General features: G+C 44.9%; 1 long non-coding RNA gene across 1 annotated transcript; it reads right to left on the reverse strand.

The window, feature by feature from the left end:
* Window positions 1-9,187: 9,187 nt before the first annotated feature.
* Window positions 9,188-10,047, reverse strand: LOC132470879 (uncharacterized). The gene is made up of 3 exons (XR_009528724.1): window positions 9,688-10,047; window positions 9,552-9,610; window positions 9,188-9,468 (listed from the first exon to the last, which is right to left on the reverse strand). It is a non-coding gene; the product is annotated as an uncharacterized LOC132470879 (long non-coding RNA).
* Window positions 10,048-12,640: the final 2,593 nt, after the last annotated feature.

Below are 12,640 nucleotides of genomic sequence, written 5' to 3' on the forward strand. Positions count from 1 at the left end.
TCAAAGATAGAGGAAAATGAGTCAGTGACTTATAAAAGTAAGCAGACACACATTCATAAATATTGTCTACAGACATATACACATATATTCTTATATTCTTTCTACACACATACATATATCACCTTTAAATCTAATGGAATGTTTTATGTGGGATTCCAGGTGGCACTGAAGCTTCGTGTTGATGGTTGGTTTGAAAGTTGGGCATAGGGGGCAGTGGAAAAGTGTGCAGCAAGTTGTGCAGCGTTTGACTTCTGGCTTTGAATCATCCGTAAAAATCGAGTGATGCATCTACAAAAGACAGAAAAAATAAGTTAAAATGTATGTTTTAATTGTAGAAAAAATTAAGATCAAAGACGATAAATTCTCACAGCACAGCAAACTATTTAAAGGGCGGTAATTCAGTAGTGGTTGTAGTCTAGACAAATTAGTCCCATCAGAGCATCAACTTTAACTATTATTGGCATATAATTAATGATGAGATATATTTCTACCTCATACTGAACTTTACATCTGTTTCTCTCTCTCATTATATGTTTTATGAACTGTCTGAGCCCCAGCACCCTATTGACTGGGGGACATTGAACATTTAGAATCTGAGACAGGATAGTAGGCTACATAACAGTAATTCATTAACTTTTATCCGTTTTATTACATTTTTGATCTCTTTTACCCCTTTTAACTGAACTAAGTGCTATGATCTCTTAGTTATAAACAGATTGTATGAACTAAACAGGCAGATCGAATATTTAACGATCTTTTTTTTGTCTATAGAATGATATCACACTTCTCAGCTGCGGAGATGAACAGCTGATAGGTGCAACTCTAGTTAAAGCGCAACGAGCTGCGTCAATTCAATTCGTGGTAATTATTTTATTACAACTTAACTCTGTTACGACGGAGTATTAGGGCCACACGTGAAGAAAAAAATTATTTTTGCCGTGACGAGATTAAAATCGACACGTCGACTTTAATGTCCACATGTCGACATTAAACTCAAAACGTCGAGAATCAAGTTGAAACATCATATCGATTTTAATCTCGACGTGTCCATTTTCCGTTCCTCTGTCAGCACGCAGACGCTCCGGGCATCCTCCCAAGCGTTCAGCGGATGACACGAAGTAGCCGAAGTAGGCCTCCATCCAAACAATATAGCGACTAAAACCGTCAATGCAACCACTGATGGCAATGCCGCACTACTACAGCGGATGACTACTTCGTGTCATCCGCTGCTAAAGAGATTAAAGTCGGCATGAAAATTCAACTTTATTCTGGACATTTCGAGTTTAATGTCGACGTGTCGATTTTAATCTCGTCACGGCAAAATATTTTTTTTCTTCGTGGGGCCCAAATACTCCGTCGTAGTTTTGGACTACAGATGACTGTCAAAAGTCCAAATCTTAAAATCGTTTATGCTCCCAACACATCGACAAATCTCTAAAATCGTTTAATAAGACCGACTATAGGCTACACAACGTTTGCAAAAAACATTTGCCTATTTTACAAAAATGACACCTAGGTGTCAAAAATGACACCTAGGTGTCAAAAATGACACCGTTTGCCACCGTCAGTGTGGATTAAAACAACAAATGCTTCATATTGGTGTAACGTTCTGTTATTTGTTTGATGAAAAAATCGAAACTTAATGAAACTAATAGATCGGAAAAGAAATGCAAGTCTCGTGCATTTATAATTGTATCGCTGTGTTTTGAATAGTCACCTACCATAACCTCCAAGTGCAGCTGAGCCGAACGTCACATCTTCGAGCAGTGAGTCCCGTTGTTAATTCTGCGACCCACCGAAAAGTGTGACCCGAGGGGGCGCTGTTGAATAATGTGCAAATCGCGCTCCAGACATCCACCAGCACGCAATTTCCGGCGTGTGGGTGGATGTTTCTGTCTGCAGCGGAAGTGCCTGTGGGTGGATGTTTGGAGCGTGTGGGTGGATGTCTGCAGCCAGACCCCTCTCTTCTGTTTCGGCGGTGGGGCCAGAAGTTTAGTGCCCCAAGGCTCTTCTCATTGGCTGATTTGTAGAAAGGGCGGGGTTTACGGCGGGAGCCGATCAGATCTTGCTAGCTGGCTAACGTAGTTACTGTTACAGTAAATAACAACAAATGGACGTTTCATTCATTAAATGATGAATCGTGTTGAGTATCTGTCATGTGAGATTTAGCACTTGAACAGAAGTTGGAGATAAAAGTTTGGGACCACATCGCCGGACGGATTTAATCATTATTCAAGAGGGAAAGGACAAGAATAGATCGTTCAACCAGGAGTTGTTCAAGCGGAAAAAAATGCTTGTGTTTCACCTCAGCCACACAAAGGAGACCAGACAGCACTGTCCTTAAAGCACAGGTAATTACCATCTTAGCCCAAACTTACTTAAATTTTCACCCAGGATTATCCAGGTCTGAATAGGCAACCACTCTATCAGGCTAGATTCATTGTTAATTGTACAGTATGGTGGCCTGCAAACTTAATGCAACTTAAACCATACTTTTTCTTTTTTTGGTATATTGTGAGTGGTGGCTTTGTATATTGATTGCTGTGTAAAGGGTGTGCGCCGTTGTGTTTTTATTGTTGCCACGTTGTTGTTTTCTTGAGTTTTGATATTGTGAGATCTTGAACGCTGCCATTTGGTGGTGCTATTGCTATAATAGCCTAATATATGTTGTCAGATTCGCGTTTGAGTGATGGCATTATTCAGCTGCAATTTTGGTCCCCATCACAGTTTTTTTTGTGATGGTAGTAATATGTGGTATTTCTGGATTGCGTTATAATATTTTCCTGCATGGGCCCCACCAGAGTTTCCAAACCAAAATCGCCACTGGCAACCACCATAGCAACCATGACAGTCAAGTGACGTGAACGCAGCCCCATTGGAAAAAAATCACACTCAGGAGATTAATTATCTTTAAATTATTATGACCATGGAGCCTTTATTTGCATGGGTTTACATTTCGTTCTGTGTAGCATGGAAAAATCGGAGAAACACTCCCATTCAGAATGCATTGGTTTACATTTCGATATTTGGAGCACCGTTATTTTTAATTATTTATTTATTTTCAGTTTTTGAGGGGGTGCTTCAAAAATGCAAAATTTTCTGCAATCATCCAAAATCCAATCGAAAAACCCGTTGGCTTGTTGTCAAGGGAACCCAGGGCGACGCTCACTTCCGGGTTGGCCAACATACGTCATCCCTCCGCCACTTTATACTGTAAAAACACATGTTCAAGTTGAATGATAATGCATGAACTTATTCTTTATTCTGCCATAGTAACACGGTAAATAAATGGCAAAAAATAGGCTGAGAACAAATTCGTATTTGCGATATGTTCAACTGAAGGACCACCAGTGGCGGACTCAGACTGTTTGAAGGGCAGGGGCGAAAAAATAAAAAGGGCACATTCTGGACAACATGGGGCCCCACCAGCGGACACAGTGGCTTTTCTAACTGTTTTGTTCCCCCAACGGAGCCTTAAAGGCAGCGCTGCCTGGAAGGTCCTAACCCCTAACCTTAGCCAGCGCTGCCATGAAGGTCTCATTCGGGGCACTTGTTACATCTCCATGTAGCACTTAAAAGAATAGTTGGGGTCATAATTGAAATGGGGGGTCTGGGGGTACACCCCCAAAAATTTTTTGCTTCAAAGACACTGTTTCCCCTTATTCTAGCGACTTTATAAACAGCAAAATTAGTTGTTCACATCATTGTGCACTTTCACATTTTTGCCAAAGAAAGGAGGATGCCTTACTGCTTTCATCTTTACTAACATTTAAGCACAAATTAGACTGGAGAAAATTCAATGTGCCGCTACAATACAGTCTTTGACCGCTGACAGCCAGCTACGGAAAAATTTAGTTAATCTAATTTAGCATCTAATTGCGCTTTTCCACTATGGGTACATACTCTTAATCCGCTTTTTGCTTCGTTATCCAGTGGAGATTTAAGTACCACTCGATGTACCTGTTTGTCATGGCAACGCCACATGAAAGCAACGCCTCGCATTCCCTGTTCGTCAGCTACCAAAGAGAGGAACGTCTGCACCTCAATAGCTAACCACAACGTGTTTTTTCGGTTTGCCATATTCTTGCTCCAGAGGGCACATCATCATCATCAGGGGCAACCTAGGGCACTCATTAATTTTTGTTCACGTGTAAAGGGCAGCCAATAAGGCACTTTCTCTCATTTTCACCACCATAGAGGGCACTTTAGCACACTTTTTCAACCATGGGGGCACCAGACGGGCAGAAGGGCACTAGAAGGGCACCAGACGGGCAGAAGAGCACTAGAAGGGCACTATAAGGACCAGACGAGCAGAAGGGCACTATCAGGGCACTAGAAGGGCACTGGAAGGGCACTGGAAGGGCACTGGAAGGGCACTAGAAGGACCAGACGGGCAGAAGGGCACTATCAGGGCACTATCAGGGCACTAGAAGGGCACTAGAAGGACCAGACGGGCAGAAGGGCACTATCAGGGTACTAGAAGGGCACTAGAAGGGCACTAGAAGGGCACTGGAAGGGCACTAGAAGGACCAGACGGGCAGAAGGGCACTATCAGGGTACTAGAAGGGCACCAGATGGGCAGAAGGGCACTTGAAGGACCAGACGGGCAGAAGGGGACTATCAGGGCACTAGAAGGACCAGACGGGCAGAAGGGGACTATTAGGGCATTAGAAGGGCTCCAGATGGGCAGAAGGGCACTATCAGGGTACTAAAGGGGGCACTAAAAGGGCACCAGACGGGCAGAAGGGGACTATAAGGGCACTCATTATGGCACGTCATTGAATTTTCTTGTTCTAGAGGGCACATCATCATAATTTATTGTATGAAGGAGCACCCTAGAGGGCACCTAATAATGTTTTGCACGTGAAAAGGGTAGCCAATAAGGCATTTCCTCTAGTTTTCGATACTCTTGAAGGGCACTTTTGCGCGCTTTTTCAACCATTGAGCCACGAGGGGGGGCGGCCGCCACTAAGGACAACTGATGTCCATAGCCTTAACCCATACATGTTGTGTAATTAACAAGGACACGTTGGTGTAGTTGTGTTGAGTAATGTCACAGATTTCACTGTAAAATCGCCGTTAATGTGCAGCCAACGGGTCTTCCGTTAGCCAATGGGATGAATGCTCATAGCTTCATATATTGCAGTGGAGGGATTACATTGTAATGAGTGGAAAACCCCCTGCTTCGAAAAAAGAAGCACAAGGTCCTCCGTTAGCCAATGAGATGAATGCTCATAGCGTCTCTATGTGCAGCCATCGGGTCCCCCGTTAGCCAATGGGATGAATGCTCATAGCTTCATATATTGCCGTGGAGGGATTACATTGTAACGAGTTGAAAACCCCATGCGTTGAAAAAAGAAGCACAAGGGTGTGGAAATTGCGTTGAATGAAAGATACAATTTCGCATGTTGAGCACACAGTTGTGTGACTCGTTTATTTAGTTAGAGAGAAACAGGAAATCAAAACGTGCTGCAAGTAAACTAATCCCGCATCGGGCTCTGACGTCATGAGATGCTCGTAATCCTTAAAGGGACAGCGATCCCTGAACCACCAAGGCAGTAAACGACATGCCTAACAGTGGAAAGAACGCCCTCATAGGGCGGGTGTAGCGGTCCCCTGTGGGCGTCGTGGCGAATGAAAACGTAGTCAGCCGTCCGAAGACCAGCGGGGATGTGCGACTGAGGGAGGCCGTGACGGGAAGTTGGGACAGGTGCGAAAAGACTCGCATTGTCCAGTAAGGTTGACCGCTCGAGAGTGGCAGACCAAGGAACAGTGGTGCCAGGGACGAAATCCCCTGGAACCTGCAGTGGCTGGCCATAAACAAGCTCTGCGGAGGAGGACTGTAGGTCTTCCTTTGGTGCAGTCCTGATGCCAAGCAGTACCCACCGGAGCTTGTCGACCCAGTTGCTGTCTTTGAGGCTAGCACGAAGAGCAGCCTTCATCGACCTATGAAATCTCTCACATAGTCCGTTAGCCTGTGGGTGATATGCGGTAGTGTGGTGGAGTTTCACTCCGAGGCTCTGTGCGACAGCGCTCAACAGCTCAGACGTAAACTGCGCGCCCCAGTCAGAGGATATGTCGGAAGGACTGCCGAAATGGGGCAACCCAGGTGCTGATAAATGCCCGTGTCATTTCGACCGATGCTAGCGACGTCAGTGGCACAGCCTCAGGCCAACGGTTGGTCCTGTCAACCATGGTCAACAGGTAGGTGAAACCGTGAAAGGGGGGCAGAGGGCCGACCAGATGGGCGTTTACATGGTCAAACCGTCTCTCCGGCACTGGGAACAACTCCAGTGGGGCTTTAGTGTGGCGATGCACTTTGGCCCGCTGGCACTCAAGACAGGTGTTAGCCCAGTCCCTAACGTCCTTCTTGAGGCCATGCCAAACAAACTTAGCGGCCACCAATCTTTGTGAGGCTTTCGAACCTGGGTGGGAGAGACCATGGATGGCATCAACTTGTCATCTCCATCCCGTGGGAATGATTGGGCGAGGACTGCCTGTGGAGACTGCCTGTGGTGCCGGCATTGCTAAAAACAACATCCTCTATTTTCAGCCCTGTAGTCGAGGCCCTCAGGAGTTGCACGTCTGGGTCTGTGGTCTGGTCCGCTGTAATGCGGTTGTAATCCAAGCCAAGATGGACTGCTCTAACACAGCCAGTGACAGGCAGTCCGCCACCTGGTTGTCCTTACCGGCAACATGCTGTAAATCCGTGGTGAACTCGGAAATGTAGGACAGATGATGTTGCTGGCGGGCGGACCACGGCTCAGCCACCTTGGCCATGGCGAAAGACAGCGTCTTGTGTCGACCTTCCAACAGGGAACAAAAGTGTCTGATGGCGAGGTAGAAACCAAGCAGCTCCCGGTCGAAAGTGCTGTACTTCCGCTCGTTGAGACGCAACTGACGGCTGAAGAAGGCAAGTGGCTGCCAGGCCCCGCCCACCCACTGCTCGTAGACGGCACCAACAGCGTAGTCCGAGGCGTCCGAGGTGATGGCGATGCAGGCTGTGGGAGAAGGATGTGCCAGCATGGTGGCGTTCGCCAGGGCCGCCTTAGTGGCAACAAAAGCCTTGTCCCTGCTCGCAGTCCAGTCCACAGCGTGCTTGGGCTTACCTTGCAAGGCCTCATGCAAGGGTCGCATGAGCGGGGGCGGCTCGAGGGATGAAACGGTGGTAAAAATTCACCATGCCGAGGAACTCCTGCAGTGACTTGACAGTGAGCGGGCGTGGGAACTGTGCGACCGCCTCCACCTTTGATGGGGAGGGGCTGCACCGTCCTTAGTGACTCTGTGTCCCAGGAAATCGATGACGGAGAGACCAAACTGGCACTTGGCGGGGTTGACAATTAGCCCATGTTGGCTGAGCCACTCAAAAAGTGTCCGGAGGTGCGCCAGGTGCTGAGATTTGGACGTGCTCGCCACTAGGATGTCATCCAAGTACACAAAAAGAAAAGGCAGCTCCCGCAAAACAGAGTCCATGAGGCATTGAAAAGATTGAGCTGCGTTTCTAAGGCCAAACGGCATCCGCAGGAACTCAAACAGATCAAACGGCGTGATCACTGCTGTTTTGGGAACGTCCAGTGGGTGTACCATGGACATATTATAAAATGGACAACGGATTCCAAAATGGCGCCTATTCATTCCTATGTAAACTGCTCAATGGCGCAGGGCAACATCAAGGAGAATTATGCTTCCGCATCATGGGTCCATAGCCACGCCCTACTTCATGACGTACCGGATGCAGAAATATTCTTGTTTTTTAGCATTGTTAGCATTGTAGTATCATAAGCGAGAGGTCTGAGCGATCGCAGTCGCATTGTTTACCGATCATGGAAGTACAGGTTTCTAATCCCCCGATGATTCTCTATATGTTTAACAATTATTATTTTAGATTAGTTTGCCCCTTTTTGACTTTATAAGAAAAGCACCTTATATATACCTTTTTGAATGTTAAAACAGAAATAATAATTACCACTCGTTTTTTTATATATTTCTGTTTCTGAAACGAGAATCAAATGCCCAATATATACACAGACCCATCAGCTGGTGTACCCAGGGAACTCACAAGGTGTTAGAAAGCAAAGGAGTCTGCAATTACCCCACATGGTATCATGGACCTATTATGTGTGGGTGCAATAAATAAGACAGATATGATGGTGGCGGTGCCAGTCCCACGTCAGGTTTCAAAAACAAGTAATACTGAAACTGAATCTCAAACTTGATCCTGAAATGTATTTAACATGAAATATTGTACAGGGAGAGGGCTGTGGCCGCAATCTATGGAGGAGGCAGTCAGGTGTGCAGGACAACAACAGGGGTGTTCCACGAACGGAGCCCTGTTTCAGGTAGCTGGTTTTGAGGCAACCCCGAGTTTGTTCGCTCTGAGTTAATGGAAACTCTGGGTTTTCCGTTTCAGGTAGCAGGTTCAGCGCAACCGAGAGTTAGTTGCTGCGGCAACATACGCCGTGGGTCTAACCTGCTCGGGAGGTGGTTAGACCTACTCTGAGTTTGTTGTCTATAAGGCTGAAGGCAGCTCTCCGACAGAAGGAAGTGTTAGAAATGGCATGTCCTTTTCTACGAGAGCCTGCGGACGTAGAGGCTGCGATCCTCAGAGGGAATCACCGTGAGGAACGATTATTAAGACCCCGGCTGGATATAGGCCCCTACTTTCTTTTCCTGATAATTTTCTTCACGAGCGCTATCGTTATTCAGCGCAATCTATCATTTATTTAGACCACCTTCTCAGCCCCCATGTTAACTCTCAAACGCACCGGGGGCATGCTTTAAGTTAAAAAGATTAACGCATTTGCAGAATGTTCCGCCCCGTGCATCCCACCCGCTCTGTACTACAGTCACTTTAACGTTGTGGCTTTCCCATGATCAGAGTAGCTGACTAACCACGGACCTATAACTGCTGCAAGTCAAGAAACGCATATTAAGAATGCAAGGCAGAAAATACCCTGGTACTGCTTTTAACCAGATGCTTCTTCTCTACATGCACATGCTCAGCATAATCGTCTGCATTGTTCACTGGAGTAAAACCCTTTGAGTAAACTGTTCAACAAAATAACTTGTCCAACCACAGCCCGTGTTCTAATAAAGACAATCTACTTTTTATGAGGATTTCTTTATTTCCTGAAAGCACAAAAAAAGTCATTCATATTGGGTATGTTTTTAGAGCAGGGTATCCCAGTTTGCACCTCACCCACCTTTAACTTATGTTCCAAAATGTGGATCTCCAAAGCATCCTTTTGCATCTTTTGCCTAAGGTGGTCCATTTCCAAGTCTGCTTTGTGTATTTGCTTTTCTAGATAGAGAGTCTTTGAGTCTTTGACTGGAAGCTATAGGAATGCAAAAGATGAGATTGGATTTCACACTGCCAAGTAGAGCGTTTCATTATAATTCCAGGGAGAATCTTACAGAGGTAAGCTGTGATTTAGAAGTGGATGGCCTCTCATTGGATTCGATTTCATCCTGTTTGAGAGAAGGTAGATGTCAGTTTTAAATTGTACAACGCTATCATCAACTTTTAGAGGTTATTTTTAAAAGGTGTTAACCTCAATAGGCCTTTCCTCTTCCCTTTCGAATGCCGCAGACAATGTTCTCCATCATCTTCCTGTAATGACATTAACGGTTGTGTTCAGCAATTACCAAGACATTATTAATAATCTGTGGAAGGTGAAGAATTGTTACAATTGCATGGAGGTTGGTGAGGGCATCTGGTTCAAGTAGGGCGATGACGCCATCAGTAACTGGAAGAAGATGATTAGACAGTGAAATTATTACTTGAGCCAGAATATTGCCCCATCTAATTTGCAACGCGCCGGGTTGCGTGTACATATTTAATTATTTTGAATAACCAACCTCTTATAAAGGCACTTCTATCCTGGGGGGTGAGGGGGATCAGAGGAGCTCCCCCCAGGGATGCCCTCAGCCACAGGACGCATACTCTGTTGGCTGAGGGCCATCTCCTCAGCCTCTGTGAGGGCTGCAGAGGTGGACCCCCTCCAGTCTGCCGGGGCTCTGCTTTTTTTCGATTTGCTAACATGGAGGAAAATGTTTCCCTAATATTCAGTAAGCGCTATTTTGAAGACATATATATATTATTATATATATATTACATATATATTATATATTACATTATATATATATATATATATATATATATATAATGCATTTTGCCTAGGAGTAGCCTTCTAATATATCTAAATCCTATTAAATATTGGCAGTGTTGGGGTGGCTGAGAAATGTACTACTTACATTTACTGCTTAAATATAGGCCCATCACATGTTGAATATGTTAAATTAGTTAGAGCAGGCAAAACAGCACAATTGATTTGATTTCAATTCAACATTAGATACCTGTTTGAACTATATTTTTGTACTTTTTGTACAAAATCTTCATTTGCTGCCAAGTCCTCTTGGGGCAACTCGGGTTGTTCCTGCGTACACACACACACACACACACACACACACACACACACACACACACACACAAATTACATATTGAATAAGTGGAAGATATTAAACTTTCCTCTTATTTTTATTTTATTTTACTAATTTATTTTACTCACGCATTGACTTGTTCAGCTATTTCTGGCCAAGCTCTCTCTGGGTAACTGCTCGGCATACGCGTTCATTAGAATTTCCAATTCCGTGGGAGAAAGTAAGTGGATCTACGCTTTTGGTCCAAGTTTGATCATGTTATCAGAGATCCATTGATGATGGCTCTTTATAGTCAACAGGCACGCCCTCAACCCAGAGTGAACATACTCAGAGTTGATTAACCCAACGCTGATCACCTGTTCTGAAACCGAAAACACAGAGTTTCTTTTCAACCCTGAACTCTGAGTCAACCAACTCAGAGCGCAGGATTAAACTCAGAGTATGTTAAACCAGCTACCTGAAACAGGCCTCAGCTATTTCCTGCCGAGCTCTCTCTCACGCTCTCGCTGCCGCGGGAGCAGTTACCCATTTGTTAAAATGGTTAGGCCTACCCATTTTAACAAATTTAACATCTAGGTTACCCATTTGTTACTGCTCGGCATACGCGTTCATTAGAATTTCCAATTCCGTGGGGGAAAAGTAAGTGGATCTACGCTTTTGATCCATGTTTGATCATGTTATCAGAGATCCATTGATGCTGGCTCTTCATAGTCAACAGGCACGCCCTCAACCCAGAGTGAACATACTCAGAGTTGATTAACCCAACGCTGATCACCTGTTCTGAAACCGAAAACCCAGAGTTGCTTTTCAACCCTGAACTCTGAGTCAACCAACTCAGAGCGCAGGATTAAACTCAGAGTATGTTAAACCAGCTACCTGAAACAGGCCTCGGAGGTTTAACAAACACTGAGTTAACGCTGAACTCTAGGGTGATTTACCCTGTACCGACTAACCCAGAGTTTTCGGTTCCACAACAGCGGTTATGCGTTAGTTCAATCAACTCGGGGTTGGTTAACACAGGGTTGTGCGCGTCCACACCAAACCTAAAAAGACGTGATGCATGGATCATGGAAACCCTGATCGAAATGGCGAAACGGGCCGCTTATTTCAATGAAATGGAACTTCAGGTTCTCCTGGAGAGCTATGACGAGGAGAAGGACATTATCACAAGAAAAGGGAACGCTAAAGCCTCTGCAACCCGGAGAACCAAAGCTTGGCAGCGGATCGCTGACCGCGTAAATGCGTTAGTTACACGTCAAAAGCATGATCCTTAATATTTGAGCCATGAATATATAAATATCCCAGTTAAGCATTCTTAAAGATCCTACCACATAACCCCTTTCTTCTAAAAAAAAGATGTACTCCGATGGCTTCCAAGGGGTCAGCGGATCAAGTATAAAAAATGAAGTATAAAAAACATACAAACTGGTAAGCTTTTCCCACCATCGTATTGGTATAAATTTAAATAAGCCATTTTTTTAAGCCAATCGTGAAAAGGCCGACAGTCGGCAGACTGGATCTGGCCCTCAAATTGTCTTGACCCCGGTGGAGGAGCTGTTAATAAACATAAATTCAGGGCGCCCTGGCATGGAGGGGGTACCTGGAGGTACCTACCTCCTCAGAGAGAGTCAGGGGCCATACCCCACTGGTTGAATGTAGGTTTTTGTGTTTTCTTGTATTTTAGATTTTTTTTGCCTTCGAAGTTACACATGCAAACCATGTGCTTGCCACAGCGCATACTATTCCAAATGTCTTTTTTTTTTGGTAACTGGGTAGAAAACCTAAAAGTGACAATTCATTAACTTCACAGATCAAGATGGATTAGTGCGTGTAACGATCAAACATTATCCAGTGGATGCAAGTCCGTTAGGACTATTTTATACTTTGTGTTGTAAGTGCCTCTCGGCATAGTACTCAGACAATATTGCTCTTTGTATGATAGGAGTCCGATACAAATATTGGATGGGTCATCTGAAAGGACTGAGATGTGCTCAGCATCTCCAACATTATAGCCTAGATAAAACTACCATTTGCAAAAAACGGAGGGCTACGCAAATAGTCTGGAGTGAACTGAGGCCAGGTCCTCGATTGGTAGTGTTGGCTATGTAAGGCTATTTAAATATATTAAAGATTTGCGCGAGAATCTATAGGCCTATCTCTCCACTCCAGCAAAAAGTCATTTGATATGCCAAGATGTCGA

This window comes from Gadus macrocephalus, chromosome 13 (assembly GCF_031168955.1).
Source record: "Gadus macrocephalus chromosome 13, ASM3116895v1".
Classification (NCBI taxonomy): Eukaryota; Metazoa; Chordata; class Actinopteri; order Gadiformes; family Gadidae; genus Gadus; species Gadus macrocephalus.